The sequence below is a fragment of the Ahaetulla prasina genome, chromosome 2 (assembly GCF_028640845.1).
Source record: "Ahaetulla prasina isolate Xishuangbanna chromosome 2, ASM2864084v1, whole genome shotgun sequence".
In the NCBI taxonomy this organism is placed as follows: domain Eukaryota; kingdom Metazoa; phylum Chordata; class Lepidosauria; order Squamata; family Colubridae; genus Ahaetulla; species Ahaetulla prasina.
In genome coordinates, this window is record NC_080540.1 from 19557360 (window position 1) to 19574422 (window position 17063).

The window sequence follows — 17063 nt, forward strand, 5'->3', positions numbered from 1 at the left end:
GACTAAGCTGCTCAGGATCTATAGAAATGAAGTAATATATAAGATGAGGTAATAAGAACATCATAAGCGAGCGGTCACCAACTGGTGGTCCACCAGAAAATTTTGGTGGTCTGCAGAAAAATTATTTCCATTTTTTTATATTGCACTAAATACTATTTATCTTTTTAAAAAATTCATATTAGTGGTCCGTGGGATTTAAAATTATGGAATTTGGTGGTCCCTGAGGTCCAAAAGGTTGGTGACCTCTGCCATAAGCAGTAAAAATACAGAGAAAACAAGCTGTTATAATTAAAATACAATATAATAAGCAAAACGTTAGAACATAATGTAAAATATATTTCAGCGAACCTCTTAGAATGTTACATGAATAAAAATCTTTTCCTCAGCTACTAAAAGAATGGCGATAGAATAGAATAGAATAGAATTTTATTGGCCAAGTGTGATTGGACACACAAGGAATTTGTCTTGGTGCATATGCTCTCAGTGTACATAAAAGAAAAGATACGTTCATCAAGGTACAACATTTACAACACAATTGATGATCAATATATCAATATAAATCATAAGGATTGCCAGCAACAAGTTATAGTCATACAGTCATAAGTGGAAAGAGATTGGTGATGGGAACTATGAAACGATTAATAGTAGTGCAGATCCAGTAAATAGTCTGACAGTGTTGAGGGAATTATTTGTTTAGCAGAGTGATTGCCTTCGGGAAAAAACTGTTCTTGTGTCTAGTTGTTCTGGTGTGCAATGCTCTATAGCGTCGTTTTGAGGGTAGGAGTTGAAACAGTTTATGTCCAGGATGCGAGGGATCTGCAAATATTTTCACGGCCCTCTTCTTGATTCGTGCAGTATACAGGTCCTCAATGGAAGGCAGGTTGGTAGCAATTATTTTTTCTGCAGTTCTAATTATCCTCTGAAGTCTGTGTTTTTCTTGTTGGGTTGCAGAACTGAACCAGACAGTTATAGAGATGCAAATGACAGACTCAATAATTCCTCTGTAGAATTGGATCAGCAGCTCCTTGGGCAGTTTGAGCTTACTGAGTTGGCGCAGAAAGAACATTCTTTGTTGTCCTTTTTTAATGATGTTTTTGATGTTAGCTGTCCATTTGAGATCTTGCGATATGATAGAACCCAGAAATTTGAAGGTTTCTACTGTTGATACTGTGTTGTCAAGTATTGTGAGAGGTGGAAGTATGGAAGGGTTTTTCCTAAAGTCTACCACCATTTCTACGGTTTTGAGTGTGTTCAGTTCCAGATTGTTTTGGTTGCACCACAAGGCTAGTCGTTCGACCTCTTGTCTATATGCGGATTCGTCATTGTCTCGAATGAGACATAGTCTTGTTTTCCTTTTCATGGTCTTACAGAAACCTGGAGTAATAGCCAAGATGGCCAACTTTCAAGTCCTTTTAAAAAAATATGCCATAAGTGTTAGCAAGCAAGACAGCACATCTGTGGCAGATTCTTAAAATCTGAGTAAGCTCATGTGATGCATTTGTGGTTTCTCAGTTTGAATTGGTAAGAGTATCAGGCTTTGTGGGTCATAATTAATGAAACTGATTAGGATTGAATATACTCTCCATAATTTACTAGCCAGTACTGCATCTGTAAGGATTGTGAATTGACTGCAGTTGAAACACCTAAGGCAGGGGTGTCAAACTTGTGTCTTCACGGAATCATCATGTGACATATCGTGACTTTTTCCCCCCTTCGTTAAACCGGGCGTGGGCTTGGCCAGCGTGTGATGCATCTGGACTGTGGGCCGCAGATTTGACAGCCCTGAGCTAAGGCAGCATTTATATTGTGCAGACACATCTACATGTGGTGTCCAGAAATTATTTTCATGAAGGATTGGACTCATTTTAGCAAATGTAAGTGTGTGGTCAAGGTATTATTCTATTACATTGATAAGCTAGAAGATAAAGGATTGGAATTTCCTTTTGCTATCAATATTTATGGATCACGTGCATTGAATTTGGAGATTTTAATACAGGTAGTCCTCAACTTACGATTACAATTGAGCCAAAAATTTCGGTTGCTAAGTGAGACATTTGTTTTGCCCCATTTTCTGACGTTTCTTGACACAGTTGTTAAGTGAATTGCTGCAATTCTTATATGATTGTTTAGTGAATCTGGTTTCCTCATTGACTTTGCTTGTCAGAAGATTATAAAAGGTGACCACACGACCCTGGGATACTGAAACAGTCATAAACACATGACCATCAGGAATGCTGCAATGGTCATAAATGTGAATGCTGCAATGGTCATAAATGTGAACATAAAGTGGGTGCCACTGTAACTTCGAATGGACACTAAATAAACTGCTGAAAGTTGAGGACTACCTGTATGGGTGACTAAGCTAAATTTTCGTCATCGCTATTTATCTCAGACATTAACATTTATGTAATACTTCTTTTATAAGTGCCTTTATTTTAGTCCATTGCCTTCTAGCCCTGTGGAGAAGACCCAGTCCAAGTGTGAGGAAAGTACATGACCTAACTGAGCAGTCTGTCAGGACTGAGTAGCTGCTTCTTAGCAGATGCTGCATTTTGAGTCAAAGAGCTACTGGTGTCATATCTGTGGGACAACTTGCTTTAGGACTGATCAGGATCTGGACAGATGACTAATACCGTCTCTTTCCATCTTAAGCAACATAGCCTCTGGAAAAGCTTTGTCCTTACAACGCGTCCCAGCTGCACATTCCTTTGTGTGAGCCAAAATGTAAGGAAATGAGCAGCTGAGATGATGGGAGAGTCCTGCCCAAAGCCTCCTATACAGTTTTAAGCAAGTAATGGTTGGCAGAAACTTGAAGAGCAGTTTGTTGATGTCTGAGTTACATGAAAGAAAGTGGATTAAGGAGGGAAGGTGTTTTTTTTTCCTTCCTTGAAGGTCACTTGCCAAATTGCACTGTCAATCTTCCGCTTTTCTTTCCCTCTGTCTCTTAAAGAAACCGGTTCTGAGACTATTTGTCCTTTCTGGAATCAATTAATACCAGTTATCTCTCTGGATATCCTTTCTAGCCTTCAAGTCATTCTTCCTTCCTGCCTGACTACATGTCTTTTGGATTTTCTGTTTTTTGTTTTTTTTAATTCATGCTAATATTATAGAGAAGATCAAGCATGATGCAGATTTTTCTTTCCCATTCATGTTCAGGCAGCTGGGCTGTAGATGGAGGTGGAGATACAGCGTTTCCTTCAATCTTATGTCTTCCATTTTATGTCTGGCTTTCTCCTTGTTCTGTTGCAGACAGAAGTTTGATTTATTCTAATAAAAGTGAATTTAATTAGGAAGACACAAAGAAAGTTTTACTCGTATGTTTTTCTCTAGATTACAAACCTCTTGATAACTGATTTCATGGAATTGTCTGGAAAGCAAAACCAAATGTAATCAGTTTAGAAGTGCTGCTTGTATATAACATGATGTATAAATACTAAAACACTTTTTTTCCATTATCTGCGTACAGTTAAAACTTGTCCTCTTAAATTAATTCCAACAGAATAAATAAAAATTCTTCTTCCTTCCATTCCATCTACCAACACTTTTAATTGGAAAGAATTTAAAGTAAGTCTAGGGTTGCTTAAAAGATCAGGCCTGTGGAGTACAGTCAGTGGTGGGATTCAGCCAGTTCGCGCCACTTCGGGAGAACCGGTTGTTAACTTTCTGAGCAGTTTGGCAAACTGGTTGTTGGAAGAAATCATTAGGGCAGAGAACCGGTTGTTAAATTACTTGAATCCCACCACTGAGTACAGTGCTCGATTGCGGAAGGGTGCTGTTATATGTGAACATAAGCTTTTTAAGACAGCTGCATCTTTTCCAGCTCCATAGCAGCTGCAGAGTACAGCCTTATAAGCCCAGGACAAGGCGCAGCTGCTTTAAAGAGTTGCTGGTGGGTGCTGTGTGTTCATGTTCTGAAGCACCTTTTGGGGATTAACTCAAAGGACTACGTAGCTCTTTGAATTCCTCTGTCACAGAACAGGTAATACAGGTAGTCTTTGACTTGCAGCCATTTGTTTAGTGACTGCTTGAAGTTTCAATGGCACTGGAAAAAAGGGACTTATGACCGTTTTTCACACAACCATTGATCAAAATTCAGACGCTTGGCAACTGGTTTTTTTGTTGTTTTTTATGATGGTTGTAGTGTCCCGGAATCATGTGATCCCCTTTTGCGACCTTCTGGCAAGCAAAGTCAAAATGGGAAGCCAGATTCAATTAACAGCCGTTTTACTAACTTAACAATTACAATGACTCGCTGTTAACAACTGTGGCAAGAAAGGTCATAAAATGAAGCAATATTCACTTAACAACTCTCTTGCTTAGCAACAGAAACGTTGGGCTCAGTAGTCGTCGTAAGTCAAGGACTGCCTGTACCTATAAACTATGCTAGATGCACCTTCCCATTCGGTCAGAGATCATTGTGCTGGTGGAAGGGTCAACAAATAGAGCCCAGCAAGAATGACAGGCTCGTGTTTCCTCTCTACCTTCCAGCTTCTGTTCCATTACAGGACTTGGGTGGGGTGGCCACAGTCTGGATCTAATGCACAAGAGACCTGTTTGTTTTGACTGGTGGTTCCATACGGTTCTGCTTTCCCCATCCTGTATCCTGTTTATTCCTGGACAGCTTTCTCTTTAGATTGTCCAAAAGAAACAAGCCAACAATTGACTGGGAAGAGAATAGTTAATGGTTAACTCTCTTCTGTAGTGAAACGTGGCAGCAGAAATTAGCTCATTGTGGTCTTTGCTTACTTCGCTAGCTAATCATCTCCAGGAAAGCTGTTTACCAGAGTCTTTTTCTCAGTATTTCTAACAGTCATCTTTTACCGGGAATTTGTGTTCATCTTTTCTCTATTACTGCTATTGAAGTACTGATTCCAGCCCCATCCCACGTGCATGGCTAATAAAACAGGACCTCATTTGATTTTGTTTTCCAACTGGCTAATTGCACCTTGATAAGGATCCTGTCATATGATGTGAAAGCAGGAATTAGAATGCGTTTCCTGTTTTGACTTTAGACTTTGACTTTAGTGGAGTTGCGGCATCTAGTGCGATGCCACTAATGGAAGTAAAATTCCCAGCCTTCGTCTTTTCCCATGTTTGTCAGGGCAGCAGCTCTAGGATCGCAAAGACCTAACTAAAAGCCCAGCTATGTAAGAGTGTGAGAGCTTGTCTTGCCATCTTCAGCTGCTCTGTGTACGTTTGTGAGTATTTAAATTATTTATTCTGGTATTTCCCTGTGGCTTTGGGCGTGTGATAGGCTTCAGCCTTCTTCTCTGCTTAGGTTGGAGGGAAGAAGAGGCCCTGACTTCCTGACTGCGAGGGCTGTCCTGTGCAACCTCTTTAACCCTGCCCTCCCTCCCCCTCCAAGGGAGGGGTTGTGATTTCGACTTCCCCTTAGGGAAATGAAACAAGCATTCAGGGCTTCAGACTTGGCAGAGCTGCTGGCCCATGTTTGCCGTTTTACTCTGTATCCTCACACAAGATCTGACAGAGAGCGGGAACTTTGCTGCCTGCTTGCCAATCGGAATTGGATCCTGGTAGCAAAGATTTTCCAAGCGATTAATGATGCCTGACGGACAGCAGCTTCATCACAATGGATGAGAATGGAGAGCGGTAGAGAAAAGGGCAGAGAAAACAGGTAAAAGCAGAACTTAACAGCAGAGTGTTCTTGAGCTGGATTTATTTCTGTGCTGGGACACAGGAGATGTCTCCAAAGTAGGCTTGATAATCTGCTTAGTTAGTATGTGTGTTGATTTAAACAGCTTTGGTAGAGAGAGGAAAACGCTTGTATCAAGTGTGTGACAAGGATATGGTGATGATGGTACAAGCTGAACTTTTTCTTTTCTTCAAAAAATGCTGTACAGAGAGAAGGATTAAGAAACACTGCAAGCAAAAGTTTAAAGTAGTGAGGGCCTTTGAATATTTCTAAAATGAATGAATTCCAGCTGTACTCAGCAACTCTGTGGTGCACAGAAGGATCATAAGGAATATGGTGTGTGGGGACAGTATAAGCAGTCATGTATGTCTTAGCTGTTGAATGTGGCTTTGTGTTAATTGAAACACATCACAGGACTGTAAAAGTTTGGGAACGCGTGATGATCTTGGAAAAACTGATTGCAGGAGTTTATATTCAGGTGTGGACTTGGATTGCTATATAGTATATACAGTACATATATCTTTTTTTCCCCTTTAAAATAGTATAATTTCCTAGCAGTGCTCTGTAAATTGTGGACGTTGTATCCCTGCTACTTTTGTATTTATTTTCCCTAAAATGAATATTCAGAATCATTGAGAACTTGAATAGTTTCTTTAATAAAATTGTGCTTTTGTCACATCAGTCCTCTCAATTCCATTGGTGTAGGGACCAGAATTTTGGTTGCTAAGCAAAGATGGTGGTTAAGTGAGTCACATGCAATTTTACAATATTTTTTCCCCATGCTTGTTAAATGAATCATGCAGTCATTAAGCGAATCCAGTTTCTCCCAGTGATTTTGCTTGTCAGAAGGTTGCAAATGGCGATCACGTGGCTCAGAGATGCTGCAACCATCGTAAATTCATGCCAGTTTTGATCCCAATATCCCAGTGCAAGTACTGGTCATAAATCCCTTCAATGTAACTTCAAACAGTCACTAAACAAATGGTTGTAGGCTGAGGACTAGCTGTACCTTCCATTAGGAGTAATAAAATTAGATAATGTGTTCTTTTCAATAAATCCAGAGAAAAGTTTTATTCTTTGAAGGTGACATTTATTTATAAGAATATTTGCAAAAAAAAGACAGTTCAAGATACTTATAAGCTGACTGAAGGTAAAGCTAAATCATAAAATGGTCACTGATTTTCCATTCCAGCTTTGCTTTTTCTTGCTAGTGTGAAATGCTAAACCAGGGAAGTCAAACTCAAGGCCTGCAGGCCAGATCCAGCCCGTAGGATGCTTAGATCTGGCCGCCAGCGAAAACGGGCTCCCAATATCCATTTTCAGCCGGGACAGCCTCCTGCAACCCTCTGCCAGTGAAAACGAAGCTCGGGAGCCCGTTTTCCCTGGCAAAGGCACCACAGGCCACTACAGGCGCCCCTGACACGAGTTATGTTAAGCTGGCCACGCCTACCCTGGCCACGCCCACCCCTGCCCCTAGAAGTCAAGCACAACCCTGATGCGGCCCTCAATGAAATCGAGTTTTGACACCTCTGTGCTAAATAGACTTGGTGAGCCCTGCTCTGTGCATTGTTATAAGTTCTTTATGAGAATTGAAAATGCTTCTTTGGTAAGAGAGAAGCAAGCTAGAGGTCCAATGTGCACATAGCCCAAAATAAGATATGGATACGATTTTGCTTACTTACACCTGTGAGAGACGAGAGACAAGAGTCAAGCAAGAAAGATTTGGCATTACCACATGCTGTGTATTTATAATTAATCTTTCTACATTTTGGCGCAACATAATGTGTACTAAGGGTTATATTCTTTGAAGCTGTGCCATAATTGCAACAAATTTGTGGTGTTTTCTGGGCATTGTTCACGTGTGTAGAAATATAACTAGAACTCAAGGCTAAAGGGCGACTCATGTCAATAGGCTGTGTTGCTAATCTACCTTGGGATAACTTGCTGATAGTTGCTATTTATTTTTTGCTGTTACAATGTTTGCTGAACCTGACTGCACCATTTTGGGGCAACTGAAACTTTCTAAGTTTTGGTGCTTTTTAGTTTTCCTTCCAGATTGAAGAATTGTGATTAGGGGAACACATCTGTTTTTTCTCAGTCCCCCCACCCCATCCCCCCATTTCTTTCCTGGACAGCAGAGTAGAGAGCAGGATTGGGATCCTGTGAATATAAAACAGGACGGAAGAGGGTGTTTCCATCAAATTTAAGCTGAGGCTGCAGCTGCACCAAATTCCTGAATAGCCCAAATTAGTTTATTTAGCTCCAGTACAGTATGAAAACACATTTTATTTTCTCCGGGTAGGACAGTTTGGACTTGATTTAGAATTTGCTGAACAACTTTTTTTTTAAATATGTCTGAAGCATTCCCTACCCAATTTTATTCCTGTCAAAGATATTAATATTGTTAATTTATTTGAGAGGTGTTATCCTCAGTTTCTCATATATCTTCAGCTTTCTGTTTACACATGGCCTGTATAATCCCATTCAAGGATAAAGAGAGTAGTTATCTAGGTGGAGCTACAAAATAAATTTATGAGAATTTGAGTTTGATTAACCTTGTGCTTTCCAATTTGCTGAATTAGCTATTTATTAATTAGATTTAAATCCCTAGAAACATGGAGGAAATACGTTTAGATCCTCCATAAATGAAATGATCCAAACCCAGTTCAGAATAGCTCCCTAACTTCCATAGAGTTTAATTCTAATTGAAAGAAAATGTGATGTTAAAACAGATTGCTTATTTTTTATTAGAGCAACATATTCATTTCAGTTGCCAAGGTACAATACGTAACATTCAATTTCCTTTTTTTCTTTCCTGCCACAACATTCCTATGAGGTCTGTTGAATTGATAGACAGTGACTAATTGGTCCAAAGTTACCCACTGAGTTTTCTGGCTGAGAGTGGGGTTGAGCCCAGTTCCCCAACTATAACCAATACCTTAATCAACATATCCTGTTTTTCCTTAATTACTTGAATTTCATTCCCGCATTCTATAATTGTAAGGGCTGGAATCCTAATTTCTTAGAACTGAGATATTAATCTAAGATAATGTTTCATGAACCTATTTGTTGGAGTACTAATAGTAGTTTTTTTATATATATAATGGGAGAAAATTGGGATACTCGTAATTCCTCTTCCTAGAACACTAGAAACAACAAGTAGGGTGCCGTTTTCTTGCCTGGTACTAAGTTGTTGTGTCAGTACAGTTGTTTCTTGGATCTGTGGCCCTCCTGGGATCTGTGGCCCTCCTGGGATCATTAGGGTTGCCATGAATTGGGGTCATCCTGTGGTGGTGGCTTCTCTGAGGGAATCTTGAAGGAGGTGGGAGTGCATCCCCCTCCTCAAGGGGCTGTCGCTGCACCCAGGGGTTTTATCTTTGTATTTCCTAAAAAGGGAAGGTTGTCTAGTGGTTAAGGCACCAGGCTAGAAACCTGTCAGCTCTAATCCCCCTTTAGGCATGAACTGGGTGACTTTGGGCCAATCATTCTCTCTCAGCCCAGTTCAATTCACAGTTCCAGTTGCTATGGGGAGAATAGGAGGAGGAGGAAGGAGTATTAGAAATGTCACCACCTTGAGTTATTTATAAAAATAATAAAGGCAGGATTTTTTAAAAAAATGTCTAGGATCCTGGAGGGAGTAGATTATCTACCTGGAGAATTGTTTCAGTTGGGCTTCAAATCAACTTTAGTATGGCGATAACTAAGATGGAGGTGGTGCATCTGTTCTCATGCTCCATGGTTTTTAGGTGGTTTTCACTATTATCAACAGTATCACTACCTTGTTCTCTCTCTCTTTTTTTTTTTGTATGTGTTTCTGTTTTTCTCTATAGTGTACTTCTTTTGTCTTGTTTTATGGTGAGCTGAATTGGGGCACGGCCTAAACTTGAAGAACTAAATAAATATGTAAATTGTCACAATGTTCAGACTAAATCTACCTCAAAGTATGGTTGAGGTTAAAATACAGTTATCTCAAGGTGGAAGTGCATATGTATGTATACATGCATGTTTTAATATGTACAATAATAATTATTCAGAATTCTTCATGTTTTTGAGGGAAGCATGTTTACTAGATAGGTACTGAAGCAAATGCTATATTTAAAACAAAATAATTATGAAATAAAAGAGCAAAACACTTTGAGAAATTGGCCTGTGTGTGCTCTTGGTTTTTTCTCGCTTGAGACCAGATTTTCCTTCCTGAGGCTTCAAGCTGGAACCAGATGAAGCAGAGGGAACCCAGGATCTGTTGACCTCCTTTCCTTTTCAAATAAGGTCAGGATTCAGTGGTAGGCAATCAAACTGGTTTAGCTGCCAGAAACTTTCCTCTGACAGTTTGATAAATGCTCCTGATATTCAAGTAGCTATTATTTATTTATTTATTTATTATTTAAATTTTTATACCGCCCTTCTCCCGAAGGACTCAGGGCGGTTTACAGCCAAGTAAAAATACACCATGATACAATATGAATACAATTAAAATACAATTTAAAAAACTTATTAAATTGGCCAAAATTAAAAATTTAGAATAAAAACCCATTAAAAACCCATAAATTTAAAACTAACCCAGTCCAGCGCAGATAAATAAGTGAGTTTTGAGCTCGCGACGAAAGGTTCGGAGGTCCGGAAGTTGACGGAGTCCTGGGGGGAGTTCGTTCCAGAGGGCGGGAGCCCCCACAGAGAAGGCCCTTCCCCTGGGCGTCGCCAGACGACACTGTCGCGCCGACGGCACCCTGAGGAGTCCCTCTCTGTGAGAGCGCACGGGTCGGTGAGAGGTGTTTCTCAACCTCAGCAATTTTAAGTAGTGTTGACTTCAACTCCCAGAATTAACCAGCCAACATGGTTAAACCAACATCTTAAAGTTGCTGAGGCTGAAAAAAACATTGGTTTGGTGGTAAGACTCAAAACGTGAGTTACTGACTTCTCCTAGATGGATTTGTCTGGCCTTTCATTTCTCATGAATTCACAAAGACTTGGTTCCTTTATTTAACCATGTTTTAATACCCAGAACTATCCTTTTCCTAAAGAAAAAAAAATTCTATTTGTTTAAACTGTGCTAAGTCAACTTCTATGCAACACACAGAGTCCACCACCACCCCAGTCCCCGAATTATTGAATGTCAGAGATGAATACCTAAGACACTTCGCTGTATAGTATTTGTCCTCTGTTGCTTGGGATTGTGATTTACACAATTGCTAAACAATTTCATTGTGATCATGTACTCTCTATCTAGTCTAGCTGTGAGGGAAAATGGAATTTTATTTACCATTGGATTTTAAAGGTCTTCAGATTGGAGCTCCACAGAGGCATATGTGAAATTTTTTTGTTAAGCCTCACTAAATTGATACTTGCATCTTACAAGTTCAGACAATGGGCATTTGGAAAGTTTTTCTCTTAATGGGGGTAGTTGTTAATATGATGCCACATTTAAGTACATATTTTTCTTCTGTTCAGTCATGTCAATTTCCAAGACAAGTCCCCGCAGTTTTCCTCGCAAGGATTTTCAGAAATGGTTTGCCATTGCCTCCTTCCTAGGACTGAAAGAGAGTGAGTGGCTGCCCCAAATTCACCCAGCTGGTTTTGTGTTTAAATGGGATTTTAACTTGTGTTCAAATGGTTTTGTGTTTAAATGGGACTAGAACTCATAATCTCTTGGTTTCTAGTCTGGTTCCTTCACCACTGCTCCAAACTGCCTCTCTTAGGTTTATTTATTCAGCTGTAAAAGGCAGAATCCTGCATGCTAAATAAAGGTTGCGAATAAAGTTTATTAATTTAGCACCCTGGTATTGGTAGAGATTCTTAGGGTTGAGTACATAAAACAGATGTAATTTTGTTGCTATTTATTTTTGCATTTGGTGCACATGTGTTTTCACATCTGTTTTTAAATTTTTGTGAAAACATTTATGTGGTGTGTTTTTTTTAAAAAATGGCTTCACAGAAACTTGAAATATAAAACAGTGTTCTGCTCTGTGCATATTTTTAGAAATTCAAATTATTGAAATATAAATCAACCAATTTAGCAATCCCCCTTGATTTCCCCCAAAATATAAAAATATCTTTCTGCCTCTTATTTCTGAAGAACTGATAATGATTATAGGGCAATTTATGGGATGGATGAGCTAATAAACGATTAGAGTTCATTGTGAGACAAACAGTTCGTGCCTGAAATCTGATTCTGCCTTCAATTAGTAAATAACCTATCTTGGTTTTAAAACTGTTTTCTTCAAGTTAGAAGTCTTCCACTTAGAAAGTTCTGAAGCTTCTAGGTAGAGTAACTAAAGCTATGCTTTGCTCCTTCATATCACCAGGATCTTTCTTGATGTACTCTAGAGGGCCGTTCTCTAGAGAATCTGTTTTGCTCTGAGACTGAGGTAATCGGCCTGGTGTTAACAACAGGAATTGTTAATTTCAGCTCTCATAGGTCGCAGCCAAAATGGCCGCAGAAACACGTAGTTAGGAGTTCAAAGTCAAAGCGCTAGAAAAAGTGCGAGTGAGACAACATTCTGTCTCCTTTTGTGAACAGAGCTGTGCTGTGGTTGGAAATGGAAAGTACAGGTAATTCTCAACTGACAACTGAAAGTGTGACTGGAATTTCAGTCATAAATAACGACAGTCGTAACTTAAGGCACCCATATAACCAGGCCTGATTTTATGACCATTTTATGGCATTTGTTAAGCAAATCACATAAGTCTGAATCCATTCTCCCATATGGACATTGATTGCCGGAAGCCAGCAAAAAATTCACAAATCTCTGTCATGTGACCATGTGGCACTACAGCCTGTCATAATGTGAGCCGGTTGTCAAGTGCCTGAAATGTAACTATGGGATGTAGAAGCACAGCATTTTACAACAGCAGGAAGATGTTTACATGCCATAAAGCATCCTTTCTGAGGCTACTGTAATTCCAAATGGTCATTTAATGACCAGTAGTAAGTCAAGGACTACTTGTAGTATATGTGTGCGAGAGACTGTATATGTCTAAGAGAGAGAGAAGGAGTTATTTTGATTTGTAAATCTCATTTTCAGAGGAATGCCTAATGGAATTATTGTCTCTAAAGTAAAAACTTGGGTTTGTTTCCTAAGCGCAGTTGTCTCACATTCTGTAAATTAACTATCTTTGTAGTCATCCACTATGGGCAAAACTTTATTGAGTGAAACATAATAAGAAATTGAAACCCAAAGGTGATTTTTCAAGAGGCAACTGGACTTTCTGTTTGTTTGTTTGTTTGTTTTAAGCTCTGACTGGATGGTGGGGAATGGAAGGATTCAGTCAGAGCTGAAGAAGCTTCTTGGATGAGAAGTGAAACGTCTTCAAAGAAAAACAAGCAACTCCAGTTGCTTCTCGAAAAAGCACTTTTGGGACAACCATGACCTGGATGACTTGAGAATCTCCATAGACAAGGAATTGAAATATAATAAAAGGTTTTGGGTAGGCAGAACATTCTGGAAAGGCAATGCTAACTTTGTCAGCACATCCTAATCTTTATTTTGCAAGGCAAATACAAAAATCTAGTTTCCTGTTCTGAAAAGGAACTGAACTTTGTTTTTATTAGAGGAAAAACAGCTTTGTTGAGGATTTTTTTTTACTTGCTGCTGCTTAGATAAATTTCAGTTGATTTAAGAGACTGATCCACTTAGACCTTTTCCCCCAATTAGTAAACTATTATCTAGGAAACTGTTCTTCTGCTTTAAGAGATAAAATAGTAAAACCCTTTGTTAAAAAGACTGAATATGGATGATCCTGATGGGATTAGCACCCCCCATCCACGATGACAGAAGAGGCAGACTGTGAGCCCCTTGGTCAAGGAATTTTGGCTATCAGGGTCCAGGATACTGCTGAAAATCACTGGCAAAATTGCCAATTTTTTAAACTATTATTGGTTGTTTCTCTTCTAAAAGGGTAGAAATGAAAAGAGAGCTGTGGAAGGTGAGCTTTCCATTAGCATCCTTTAAAAAAATGTTTTAATGATTAATTTACTCCAAAACAGCCTGAAATTGTGCAGCCATAATTTATCTATGAGCTTCCATGGACTACTAGAATCTGGCTCTCACCATTGCTTTCCCTCTTGCACCCTAAAAAGCTGCAGACGGCTTGTATCAGAGGTCAGATGTATTTGGAAAATGCCGTCAACCTTGGTGAATTTACCATGTCAAGTGTAGCTGGCGGGTCTTAGAAAATCTGATTGGAATTAGACAAGTCGGTGGAAGATGCAGCCAGACATTTCTTGATCCAAGTGAGCAAACTGCTTGCTATCCTATGCAGAATCCATAACCCTCCTGATGAACTGAAGTTCCTACTAACTTTAGTCAGTGTAACCGTTAGTAAGGAAGTTTGGAATTGTGGTTTCAGTTGCATTTGAGAGACTACAGTTTAACACATGCGCTGGGATAATTAAACTTCTTTTGGCCATGATTTTTAAAAACTGTCAGCACTGTTTCCCTTCATGCTGAGATAGGAAAGCAGTGAAAACTAGCATAAACCTTAAAGTATAACACACACACTTCTAATGCCCTCTAAAATTGAATCCCATTCACTCCATCTTTTTGAAGTACGTTTTCTGTTTTCAAGACTCCTTTGCTGAAGAGTTGAGTTCCACGTAATAAAAAGATTGCTTCTTAATGGGTGATGAACCTAAGCCTTTTGATGGGGAAACATACCTATACTTCTTCATATTTTGGAGACAGATGCTGCAACTTAGGCCAGTAACACAAAGCCTAAAAGTACAGAATGTTACCTTTTGGAAAATGCTGAAATCAGACAGGACAGATCTTTGCAATTGAAATTATGTAGGTATATCTGTACAGGAATGCACTGTTACATGAAGACAGTACTTTGTGTCTGTGCTTCAGAATACTGTACATGTTTTGTTCTGCTGTAAGCCCTTTTCTTTGCGGTATGTCTCAAAAATTTTAGTGCGTATTAAAGAAATAGTGGCATTATGATCCCGGGAAAACAATTTTGAAATGAGCAATAATTCTTTAGTAGAACTGTTGAAAACTTTAGACATTTGGTAGCCTTATAGAGTTCATTCATATTATAAGAATGAGGACCATTTTTAAAAAATTTTTTTTGTTAAAAGCAACTTCTGGGAATGTTCCAGAATGTCAGACAAATCCTCCTCCTCCTCTGTTTCTCTCCTTCCTCCCACTCTGCTCTTTCAAAATGTAGTCATATTGTTAATGCTGTAACACAGTGATGGCTAACCTTTTTGCCATCATGTGCCAGGAGGGGGGTGGGGGGTGACGCGTGCACATGCCCATACCCATAATTCTATGCACCCCGCCCTCACGCATGCACATGCAACTCCCCTGCTTTCCCCGGCTCTTGGCACGCGATGGACTGGTAGGCCCATTTTTCTCTCTCACCTGGCTCCAGAGCCTCTCTAGGAGTCTGGGGAGGGCAAAAACAGCCTTCTCCACCATCCCCCGAGGCCCTCCGGAGGCAGGAAGCAGCCTGTTTCCCTATTTCTGGTGGGTCCAGAAGGCCTGAAAAGCAGTTGGCTGGCGCACACATGCATGCCGGAGCTGAGGTTGCGTGCCCACTGATATGGCTATGCGTGCCACCTGTGGCACACATACCATAGGTTCGCTATTCCGGCTCAAACAACTTTTCTGATGTAATGTCATTCAAATATGTGGGTCTAAAGTAACCAGAAAGTGGTCAGAGAACCAGTTTTGTGTAGTAGTTAAGGCACTTGACTAGAGACCAAGAATTCTTCACCCACCTTAGGCACCCTCTTTAGGCACAAAGCCAGCTGGGTGACTTTGGGCCAGCCCCTCTCTCTCAGCCCTAGGAAGCAGACATTGGCTACTTCTGAAATCTTGCCAGGAAAACTGAAGAGCCCTCTCACCCTAATTGGAATAGCCTGCCCCACTCCAGCAGAAGAAGTCTACTATGGATCCCGCCTGCTAAGCAATTCCGGCAGACAGGGCCAAGGAGAAGAGCCTTTTCCACTGTGGCCCCCATTCCTATGGAATACTCTGCCACTGGAGGTGAGAACTACTCCCACCATTTTGGATTTCCAGAAGGGTATTAAAACTTGGGTTTGCCGGTTGCCTTGTGGCCCAGGCAGAGGGGGGGGTGGCACTCACCACTGGAGTTGGTTAACAGGGTAAGACCACCTTTAAATTAAAACCCACCAGAAATCCTGGTCTGGATTGGATGTGCTAGCTGAGATTACCGTAACCTACTGTGTCTGGAGAAAATTAGATTGTAGGAGGCTGCAATTCAGTTTACACTCTTGTTCATTTTACTTTTTATTTATTATATGTTGTGCCTTAAGATATGGCTGGCATAAACCAAATATGGCATTGGTGTGGGACTGTTCTCTTTCCATTCAACACACTTGTTTCACATCCGACGGAGTACTAGGTAATAGCTAGATCATACTTTATATATCAAGTAGGAATATTTTCTTTTCGTTTGTTTTTAAAAAGTGCAGTCAAGTACCAAAGCGTCTGCAAACCTGTGATGTTAATTATAGGGAGTCTCCCAAAAGACTTGATGCAGTGCTGGAACTTTTGCTGAAGGGAAATTAAGAAGACTACTGATCCAGCTGCTAAGCAGCAGAGGCCACAGCAGAGTTAAGATGATCAGGGATTTGTTTTGAAGAGTCTATAGAGTCAAGTGATTACTTGTTAAGTTTATATCCCATTTTTTTCCTTACATAACATTCTCTTCAGTTTTTCTTGAAATAATCCTGTTTTGATGTAAGTTAGGCACAGAGAGAGCTTGATTCACTCAAAGTCACAAATTGAAGGTGGATGTGAACCAGATATCACTTGCCACAGTAAATTTGGCATAAATGATGTAACAGGAAATTGAAATGTCAGGCAAACCATTTTATATTGCCTTAATTCTTACCGCATCATACATCACAATGATCCCAGTCTTATATTTATGTTTCTATGCTGATATTCTCTGGAACTTCCTTCCATGCATGTCTGCTCAGCACATATTATTTATAAAAGTATGTTAGCTATCTTGCCATCCTTCTCATTAAAACGGGGGCTTAGTCAGGGAACAACAGTCGCCATTATTATTGCAGACCCCCCCCAACAGTTGTTCAGTTTGTTTTTATAGCAGAAGATTAAATCTAGACCATGGAATTATCTCGCCTTTGGTTCCTCTCTGCTGATGGAGAAGAGCCAATTCAAAAGCTGAGAGTTGACAGATTCATTATACCCACTTTTATGTTCTTCCACAAATGCATAATCATCACTACATCTGTCTCTCTGTGTGTGTGTGAGGAAGGGAGGGAGGGAGGAGAGGGAGAGAATGAGTGAGAAGGACATGGTCCACATTTTGGGAATATAATTTAACAATATATTAATATTTTTGCTCTTAACTTCTTTCCAAGAATGTAATTCTCCAGAGTAATATCTAGCAAAAAAAAGAACCACTAGAGGATATG

At 39.9% G+C, this 17063-nt stretch overlaps 1 protein-coding gene across 6 annotated transcripts in view; it reads left to right on the forward strand.

Moving 5' to 3' along the window:
* Positions 1-17063, forward strand: part of MGAT1 (alpha-1,3-mannosyl-glycoprotein 2-beta-N-acetylglucosaminyltransferase) — a 46684-nt gene that overhangs the window by 21391 nt on the left and 8230 nt on the right. The window contains exon 1 of one of the 6 annotated variants that reach the window (XM_058169100.1): positions 4980-5190. The exons of 3 other annotated variants lie outside the window; for them this stretch is intronic. The gene's annotated coding sequence lies outside the window, so the exon portion shown is untranslated. Of the gene's footprint in view, positions 1-4979; positions 5199-5263; positions 5636-17063 lie in introns of those variants that run through there. 2 more of the 6 variants (XM_058169098.1, XM_058169097.1) reach the window with 2 other exon arrangements.